Consider the following 11,198-nt stretch of genomic DNA (forward strand, 5'->3'; position numbering starts at 1 on the left):
GAAATCAATTAATTCCGTAAGTAATCACTTTTTCATGAACTACATGTAAATTTCACACTCAGCTTGCTAACTAGCTTTTCTTCTCATCTGGGAAATCAATTTTTAAGAGATTTATTTTATTTACATTTAATAATTGATTGTATTTGGTATACAGATAAGTAGTAACTGATAAATATATTGATATTGGGAATTCATTTGCCATTTGTTCTACCTAGATGTTAGACCATTAGGCTGCATCATATTTTCTTAGTTCAAACTAATTTTAGAACCCTCCAAAAACTGAAAGATTAGGGACATCTTTATAACCTGTAAATTTACATGTTTGTAAGGGATACATTTTAAAAGGGCAAGTTTCGTTTCATGACATGGTTTGTATCTAAAAGTTGTGTTCCTAATTTGGTATCCACAGTCCAATTTCTGGCACACACGTCAGCAGAGGTAGTGCACACAAATGAAATAATATATTTTAAAAAGCTGAATTTCAGAATATTCACTGGTTCTCCCACAAGTTCTGAATTCTCACAGGTTCTTCTATGAGAAAAGATCTGGAAAGAGCTCTTGCCTGGCATTCAGCAGTCCAGAAGCATTTGTATTCAAAGGTTTTGTTGTTGTTGCTGCTGCTGCTGCTGAAACAATGCGTACAGGGTCTTTTTATGTGGGGAAGGAAAGGAGAAGAGAACACTACAGTACTTTTAGTCCATGCTGTCCTGAGGTAGTCTCAAGATGAGGTAGTCTCAAGCAAATTTGCTTGAGAATAGGAATCCTGTATTCTTTCAGAAAATCAGTCTGTGCTTCAGGTGCTATCTGTACTTTCGGAAGTGTTTGAATGGTGTCTCAAAACAGAGCCACCTTTGCTGTGTGCATCATACCCAGTACTTGTGCATGGGACGTAAAATATTCACTAGTCTACAGAAGCCTGGATAGAAGAACTAGCCACACCTTCTGTAGCAGCACTGAAAGGGAATGTTCTGCTAGTTTCTGGGTAAAAAATATTATGATCTACAGAACTTGGTATTGCTTTGGGTCCTTTTGGAACACTCTCTTAATGAGTAACAACAGTAGTCAAATGTGTCAAATATCAGAAGAGCTAACACTCACATCGGTGGCGGTTTCCTGGGGTAGGTTCTGAGATTAGAATTCTCTCCTTCAGACTGGCTGGAGCATGGACTGCTGGACTTCATGACAAAGTGGAAGCCTGAACTGTTTTCTCAGACACATGCTGGAAGCCATGATTAGCTAATCATAAGTAATCATATCCATGCTTATTTCCACAAAATATATGCAAATGGTTTCCTAATACAGAAAAAATTTGCTACAACATAATTTATGCATTAACTGATTCTTGTTTTTAGCAGTAAATGAGGACATCAAGAACTTTTCCTTAAGCATGGAAATATGCTACTTCTTATCCTTTTGAGACACTGTTTTGGAAATATGTCAAAAATGATCAAGAACTGAATTCTCGTTTAAACATAATAGGAAGGCCTTATTGTATTAGCAGATTACTGTCATTGTGTTAGTATACTATCTACCTTGTATTCATTTTTGCTAACATAATGAGAGTTTTTTCTAGCATGATTATATTTTAATACAATAAAATAGTATTGGAAAAGAAAATTAATATGATTTTAAAAAGAGATGTAAAAACAATAAAATAACCTCTGTTTTTTTTTTTTTCCCCAAACTTTTAATTCATAGCTAACTTAAAAATACTTTTTATTAATCCTTTAAATAATTATATTCAAATGAGCATTTAAAGTCAGTTAAAAGGATTAAAGAGGTTTTTTTCACATACTGTGCCATATAAGAACCAAATTAATTCTTTGCTAAACAAACATTACAAGAACCATCATAGAGAAAATTAATGGAAATCTCCAAAGAATGTTATCTAAGACAGTACATTAAAGTATATTAGTAAATATTCTATAGTATATATTCTAAGTAGTAATGATGTTTTGTAACACGAGCTTTCTTTACCTCATTGAACGTGAGACTTTAACCCACACAAGCCCCTGCCTGAGCCCCGATTGAAAGCCTGTTAAAGTTGGTGGAAAGATTTTCATTGGCTTCATTTAGTTTTGGATTAGGCCAAGAGTGTGAAGCAGAGAGCACAAAGAGCGCAAATGGGCAGCACAGGCATTCAGTTGGTTTGTTGTACTAGGCATTGTCACTTGTCAGTCGATCTAAGTCCTCCTACATTCTCATTCCCATGGTCCCAAGGATACTAAGCAAAAAATGGAAAGGGATGTAATAAGGAACAGTATTCTGAAGGAAAATGAAGAAAAATGGGCTTAATCCCCTGAGTACAGTTGAGAAGCTTTGCAGTGTGCTCCATTCTTGGCCCTTGTACCTGATAGTAGACATGGTCTACCGTGATCAGCATCAGAGCACAACAGATATTTGCTCAAATATTTCTAAATGTGCTTGTTTGAGAACACCGCATAACTGTACAAGGTAGGACCAAGCCCTGAGCTTTTACTGAGAAGATTGTCATATTGTCTCTTACCATGTCCTTGTTCCTCTGAGATCTGCACTTTGGTGAAAATTATTTCCATAGACACAGAAAGAAATGTCTGTGTTTTCAAGCAGCAGGAGAACAGAAGCAAGTTGCTTTGTCTACTCCTTTGAAAAAGGCATCTCCAAAGTATTAGTGCACAGTATTCAGGGAAGAAGTAAGACCTTTTGTCTTAAATTCCTGTTAGATACTTGGATGATCCACGTTCAGTTATCAACCTAACCACAGTCTTCCTGTGAGAAATGAGCAACATATTTTCAGCTTATTTCCTCAAAGGTAGAATTTAAAATGCTTCCACAGCTTTCATCAGGCTTTCTCAGCAGTCACAACCACAACCTCTGAAGGTTTCAATCCCACTTGGGCTGTTCAGGGCATTGACAGAGATTGCCTGCTAACTAAATTCAAAGGCCAAAACTGTCGTGCCTGCTTTCAATGGGCCCACATTGATGACAGATGCTACTTCTGCCTCAGTTAGGGATATCTGCTCAAATCATGAAGACACCACAGCTTTCAGTCCTGTCAATTGGGTGTATTAATTCCGAATGCTGCTGTTGAATACTATGACAGTCCAGGAACTGATTCAATAGCAGGTCAGATTCATCTTTGAAAGTGATGCTGTGGACAGGGAGCAGTGCACTGAACACAAGGGTTGTAGACGTACCTCCTAACCCTCAGAGTACTTGTTTGGGTACTTTCAGTGGCAGGGCAACGAGGGCCTGAGTGTCCACTCTTGTTAAGTGCCATGGCACTTCTTCGTCTCCTTGAGACCTGATGGCTGCTTGCTGACCTGACTCGTGTTGCCACAACTACATGACTTACTTTGAATATAGCATATGTTTCTATGGCACCCACAGTCATGTATTTCACTACAATGAAGATATCACCCTTATTTTAGGGTCTTCTCCTGTTATAGGACAAATCCCAGGGATCCAACCACATCACTTCCAGTTTTGTTGTAACGGACACGAGCTCTGCATACTGTGCTGGAGTCCTGGACACACTTACTCTGCTCCAGCAATAGAAGAGAAGCACTCTTCTGTCATATCACTAAAATAAATATTTATAACTTGATTTTTTTTTTTTTTTACCCAAGAAGAGTCAGAAATCAGTTTTCTTGACTTCTTGAAGACTTTTCCTTTGTATTAACTTAAACATTATTTAGAAGCACAATAGTGAGACTTACAGCTAGGAGTTCCTTCATGTTGCACTCAGATATGGCATTAAAGCAAGTCACTTTACCTCTCCTTGTTCTGTTTTGTGGAGCAAACAACTCTGTTTTATCAACTTTTCAAGGCCATTGGTTCAAAATTAATTAGTTTAGTATTTGTACTTCAATAAAGGTCTATATAATTAAAAAGCATTATGAAAATCTTGATCGTTTTAGTTTTATTTTGCATTGGTTTAACTTTGAAGGGCTAGTTTTGCTACTCTGAAGGGTATTTCAAATCAGCTATTGTCTCCTTTATATAAAAAACATCTGAATTTTTAAACAACCCTAACAAACCTAATTAGGCCATATGCGTACCAATGCCCTCTACTGGTTTGAAGCACAATTTCTCAGCAGAGGGTATAGCAATTTTTCTGTATTGGGGAAACTGTAATGTTTAAATGAGTAATTTATGAGTTTCAGAGTAGCAAAACTGTGGTTGTGTATTCGGACTCTCTGTGAGGTTCACGAAGCTGCACCATGGGCAAGCTGACGCCCAAGCGACTATAACTGTGCTACACCGGTAAGCTTCCTGAAGACTTCTGTTTGTTTCACAGGGTTTTTTACTCTTGCCATGAATGTCAGGCTTATAGGTGGCTGTTTTGAGAGGGAAGGCCCTTACCTGAAACTTGTTCAGTACAAAGCTCTTCTCCGAAGAGCCTCTTGGCTCCTGAGCCGGGTTCAAGGCCTACCGAGAAGGCAACGGGCAGTTGTGTTGCCATGATCTGTCACAAATATCCCACGAGGCACGGGAGCTGCAGAGGTAATGAAGTGCCTTAAGGAAAAAGTCTTAACTATCAAGGGGTGGATCCACTCCCCCGTGCCACAAACCAGAGGCCACGTGTCTGAGGAATGTGTATCCAAAGATAATACTACCTTCAGAGAACTCTACTTACAGGTAAGTAACTCTTCTTTAAAGGAGGTATCTTTGTGTGGCAGACTGTTTATGGGAGCAATTTGAATTGAACTTTAAATGAAAAAGGCATATCTCTGTAAGTGGTAATAATTTTAGTCATCTCGCTGTGGCTAGGGGTTGTGGAATTCATTAGCACAGATTAACATATAAAGTGGGTGAGATATCTAATAGCAAACGTAGAGGTTTAGGGACCTTAATTCATCACTGAATGAACAGCGTGTACAGTATTAGGGACTATGAAATTTTTAATTTACACAAAGTGTCCAAGAATATAGGGAATAAATTTAAACCCAAAACAGATAATGGAGCTGTGCCCTGCCTAGCTGGCAAGTTGAATTGTTTTTACACTGAGTGAAGAAAGCTAATTATCCCAAGCACAAGGAGACTGCTAAAAATAATAAGATTATAAAGAATAATTTGCTGATATAATTACAACAAAATTGGGTACACACAATCGTCAGATACATGTATTGCTTGACCTGGGCGAGAAAGTGAAATAAATCCTTCCTCTATAGCCTTCGTAAATTTGTTTTTATCATCTCCAAGTGGTGTTTGCACAGGCAGCACAATTTGCATGTGTAATGTGGCTGTACAAATTGACAACAAGTAAATTATTCAAGGAAATAGGCTGGTCGTGGGTCTGAACTATCTCGCAAAGCCTATTCATTTTGAAGAATCACTGAGACGTGAAGCTCATACATCAACCATTTTCTGACAATCCTCAGACTTATTGTCTCCTAAAATGTCATTATGGCTATTATTTATGAAGCTAATTCATTTATTAATATATATTTAACTCTGACTTGTCATGCACCTTAGCAGGCATTCTGTGCACTGCATATTTTTGAATAGATGAAAGAGTTTTGCATGCTTTAATGATTACTGTAAGCTGCTATAGATTTATAGAATGCAGCTTTATTATCTACTTGCATTAATACCTTTTTGTAACTTTTTTTTTTCCTTAAGGCCATCAAATATAAATAGCAAATGACATATCCAAAAGATTGTATAAAAAGAGATTTTCTTAGAGTTTGTTGAATTTTAGAAAAAAAATAAGGTAGTTAACTGTTAAGGCCTAATTCCTTTTCTAAGAATATCTAACAATTGCATTAAATTTTTGTGCATTTTGCTGAAAATATAGAATGAAATATATGAATGTAGACATTTATTATATTTTTGTGTACAAATGGCCATCATTTGATTATACCAACAGGGGGAGTACCATTTAGAGGTGGGGGGAATGTAGCAGATGGAAAATAGATCTATCCTTCTACAGTATACATAGTATATAGAGAATTTCCCTCATATAGAACAGTCCTTAGGAAATGAATAGCACCAAGAGTATGTATGAAGAGGTTGCCTATGGTACATGGATTTTTTCATCTTGATTCACTCATCTTTAGGGCATATTAAAAGACATAGGGATCACAATAACCATCTACAGTGTCAGGAAATTAAAAATTGCAATCTGCTATAATAAACGCATTTGGGGCAGACCTACATTTTATTACACATGCGGAATTCAGATTAAATTTAATAACAAATTCTAATTTAAATGCATAGTTATTAGGACTGTATGGACAATTTTACTTTTACTAGAGCTCATGATCACAATTTGAGATGACTGGCTAGTAGCCTAAGAACTGATTTAGAATTTATGAACTCCTGCTTCTGGTATGGATACCACCCACAGATTTGTTAAGCCACATAGTCTTGTTTCTTCAGTGTTTCCATCTGTTGGATGGGGATAAAAAGTTTGACATGTCTCCCAGTAGCATAAATAAATAATCCGCTAGTGTAGAGGAACTTTCTGGTCAGAGCTGTTTGTTAGTATTAAAGTTATTGTCTTATTTTACACCTACTCCCAGGCCATGCAACATACTAAAAGCCATGGTATACAGTGGAATGGGCAGTCTATGAATAAGGACTGATCTCATACTGTGCCTGTACCTTACAATCTCACAACGCAATGCTCTTCATAGTTTTCTAGAAAACTATTTCCCTTTTAGCATAGGGAGAACAGAAGAAGGTCCTCAATATTCAGAAGTCTTTTACGAAAGTAAGAATTGCCAGCTCCTTAGATAGCAGGGAGGTCTTTTGATGCTAATATAATGGTAAATACTAGAGATAATCCTATTGAAAAAACTCACTTATTATTTTGAATTCTGCAACTTTTTTTTGAATGTTAATAAAGAGCACAAAAGGACACATATGGGCAGCCTCAAGTGACAGAAATAAAGACGCTGAGAAACCAACTCAATCTAAACAAGAGCAAAGAAACTTGATGTGGTTCTGAGTATGTGTGGTGAATAACTAAGGCTTTTTCATGTCTGAAAGTTGGTAAGAATAATAACATCCTGTGGTTTGGAAATAGAAGTTTATATTTTCAAAAGGCTGCTGTCTCTTTTGGTACTTGCTATTTCAGGTGCCTGCCTTGAGACATCTTAGAAGGTAAACTGAGACTTCCAGAATTTCTGGATGTAAATTTGCCCAATGCTTACCCAGAATTTTTTAAAATTTACAAAACACATTGAGCTTGTGAAACTTAAATTTAAATATCTTTTGCTACTTGAAAAACTTTATGGTGTAAAAACTGGTTAGTCTTTTGTTTTTCTTAAGAAAAATTACATTTGCAGTCAAACCATCAGTCATTCATTATTCAATGCCTTTAACAGTTTTTAAACTTACTGGCCAATTTCAACTAAGAGAAGTAGATACATGACCTCCCTGCAGGTTTGTTGAATGCAGCCAGTTAAACATAGAAACAGAAGTTAATGCTACTGCTGAATTAATTGTGTAAGACTGATTTCTAACATATTTCTTGTTAGTTTACAATTGATTAGGCTATTTAGGTAGTCACAAAATTGCATGTTAAAAAAGAAAAATAATCGTTTCCCAGTTATATATGAACGTTAGAGACTTTCCAGATACAGTTTTCACAGTTAAAACAGAATTTGAAGAGAAGATTGACTGGATTGGTTAAAAAGAGCTTTTATTTTCCTCATCCAATAAGAGATTACAGACTTCTGCAAAGATACTGTATGGCACATCAAACTCTACTTCGTGCCATTTCTGTGTACAGTGGTGGAACTACATGTTTATTTTATGAAGATCAAAATTATACCTGCTCTATAAGATATTCATTCATCTTTATTCAGTAACCTGTAAAATTCAGAGTGTAGAGAGGGTGCAAATCTGCTTGATAGTTCTGGACAAAATTTTTCAGCTGTGATTTTCTGAGTGGCTCAGCTGTACAGCCACAGAATGATGTGCGAGGAAAGTGCCCCATCAGACTGCCTGTGCAGCTCTTGCTGCTGCTGCTGCTGACACTAATCCATATTCCACTTCTAAGTTGGCTGCTTCTCAGGGAAACGTTGCTGCTTCAACATCTTTTGCTGCTGATCCTGCTTTACATTTTTCGAGCAACCCAGGAATTCTCCCTTCCTCCTTTATAGCCAGGGAAAGTAAACACAATTTACTGTTTCACAAAACAAAATTCCTGAACCATAACATCATTATGAATTCTAGCTGCAATGCTTTGTGCTGTGTTTAAGATGCCTTAGTGTATCCTGCAATAGTCTTTGTTGGGCTAGTATGGTATCAGCCCATATGGAGAGCCAGAGCGACCAGCCTGAGATTCTTCCAAGATGCTGGGACCCAGCATACAACAGCCAACTCATTTCACCTTGGGCAGTATGTGAGGAATGTGCCAAGTGATACCCAGAGGACTGCCCTTAGCTAGATTTCTAATAATCCCCTACAAGCTAAAATCAGTAAGGACACAGTGTGAGCAGTCACTGCATGCTGTAGATGCTGCAGCCGGCCTACCTGCTCCTATCCCCAAATTGCTTTGCTTATAACTATAACAAATGAGGATTTGGGAGAATACCTGAACTCGCCTAAAAACCCCACACTTATTCGCTGTGCAGCACACTTCATTCAGAGGTAGTCATCCTATCAAACATTATCATGCACAATGCAGGTGAAGGACATTAACCATTCAAGATGCCTTGGGAATGCAAAAATAAGAACTGGATTGTAAACCCCAGCGTTCAGTCTTGAGAAATACCAAGTTAAGCAATTGTATTTGCCCCATAGACAGATAATTAATACTTCACTTTTGTTTTAAACATTTATAACATATTGGCAAGTGATGGTGATTTCAGTACAATGGTTGTAGTGGAAGTTGACATGCCCTGCTGTTGATTAAATTTGCAGAACACATTGGGATTCTTTGGGATAGCCTAATCTGTGCAAAAGGTAAGGTAATTAGTGCGTAAATTTATGGTGTAAATTTATGGAGATTCATTATGGATAGGTATCAGTGGGGCTGATTCTTCAACCCTGTCTGTTTTGGTGCATGAATAAAAAACAGTCTGGTTTGCATCAGAACCTTAATGAACCTCAGAAAAACTGAAACTGGTTGGCCTGTCCATTTAGGGCAAATGAAAAATTGCCTTTTTTTTTTTTTTCCCAAATTGCATCCAGTGCTGTCAATCATGAAGGCCAAAGAATGGATGCCTCTTTTGAGTTGCAGACAGTATTTGGCAAACTAAGTATTTTTTCTTAAGAATGCAAGGGATTTCTTCAACTGGCTGCTGCATTCTGCAGATGGTTGGATCAGCAGGAAGATCTATGCAGCTGTGCTTATTTGGCAGACAGGTGTGTAATTGTATTTGGAAGTTAACCAACAGCATTGGGAAAAGGAGGACGCAAATACACACATTAACCTTGCTGTTCACAGTGCTTTTTCTGCACATCCAATGTCAAATTCTGTTTCATATTGGAAAGCTTGATTTCCTCTCCTGTGCTCATTTCATGCACTCAGCTTGCACTCAACCTCTTAGTTGTGAAAAAAAAATAAATCTTAAAATAAGTTGTGTTTATGAAGTTATAGGTTAATAAATTAAGTCTTTTGGAAATAACAGAAGTATGGAGTAAATGGGTCACGAAGTGAGAAGACTGGGATGAAAGTGGTCCTAAGACAGTGAACATCTATATAACTATATAACTTGTTTTCTTTAGGTTGGATAGGGTCAGGTTTCTATTTAAATGTGAAACAATCCATCTTTATCCAAAACTCAAATGAAACTCTCTGAGGTTGTGCAAAGAATTTCACCTTTTTTTTTCCACTTTTTTCATCACCTTTTTTTTTTATTTCTTATACCTTTACAGTTCCAGGCTCTGATGGGAAAGGCAAGACAAATAAATAAATAAAAATAAATAAATAAAATTGCCAGGGTCAATTGCCAACAATTGACAAGAGAAAAAAAAAAAAAAAAAAAAAAAGGAATTCAGATTTATTCATGTCTTCCTCAAAAGAGCAGTCACTTGGAAGCCACATGCACTGTATTTTATCTGACTGAAAGTTACAAATACACTTTCTCATGCAATTGAAATGTGTATGTATGTATATGTATGTATGTATATTATATACATATATGGTAGGAACAAGATGGATTAGGGAGAAATTATATATTTAATAGTCTTCTGTACTGAATAATCCACTCCCCTTTACCATATGCTTGGCTTCCATTAATTCACATAAGAAATGTTTGGAGATGGTTTCTAAACCCAATCCTGCCCCACACATTATTATTGCAGGACTGTAGTACTGGGTGTACTAATCTCAATAATATGTATGTATATATTTTCTTAAACTTCCAGAGTCATGCTTCTAAGCATTTGAAGCATAGATCCCATAGGATTATCTAAATCTGACATTTATCTGGGTAAAAGCTAGCACATAAATTGTCATAGCTAATAACATGTTTTTTATACTTTCACTTGGAAAAGAAAGAATACTGGAAGTGACACACTAACAAATAATACATAATCTGTACACGTGAAGTAATCTGTACTGCTTTGTTACTTCTTAAATATGTGACACGCACTACTCACAAATACAGCATGCTATCTTTGTAGTTTAGACTCGTGATATTTATTCTAAGTAACACAATTAGTAATTGATCACAGAAAATTTGACTTGGGAGAAATCACCTGTTTAAGATTCCAAGGCAAGCTCTTACATTTTTAGTCATATGATTTTAAAGTATAAATACGTGGGAAAAAACTCTCTTCTTAGTCACAGGTTATGGAAAACTAGCAGAGCTTTTATGCTATGCAAAATATGCTAAAATGTTCATTTTCAATTTCTTATATTTTATTACATTGTAAAAAAAATAATGAGATTATATGAGAGGCCAAACACTTAAATTCTTATTTTACACGCTTTCATGAGGTGTGAGGTCTAGAAGGAACTTCAGGAGTTCATCTAGTTGACCCAAAGAAAGATTTACCTATGTCATCTTCACCTTTCTCTTTTCTATGTTGTTCTTAAAGATCTTCAAAGTTTCACAGCAAATTTGGACAACCAATTCCCTCACCTCACTGTTCAATATTCAAATGCTTTCCCTAAGTACTTAACTAAAACCATTTAGACTGGCGGTTGAACCTATTCTCCCCTCTACCCAAATGTGAGCCATAAAACAATCTCTAACTTTACTTTTGCCAAGACAAAATACAAACACAATGACATTAGTAAATGTTCTGTTTTGTTT

This window comes from Aythya fuligula, chromosome 7, assembly GCF_009819795.1.
Source record: "Aythya fuligula isolate bAytFul2 chromosome 7, bAytFul2.pri, whole genome shotgun sequence".
Taxonomy (NCBI): Eukaryota; Metazoa; Chordata; class Aves; order Anseriformes; family Anatidae; genus Aythya; species Aythya fuligula.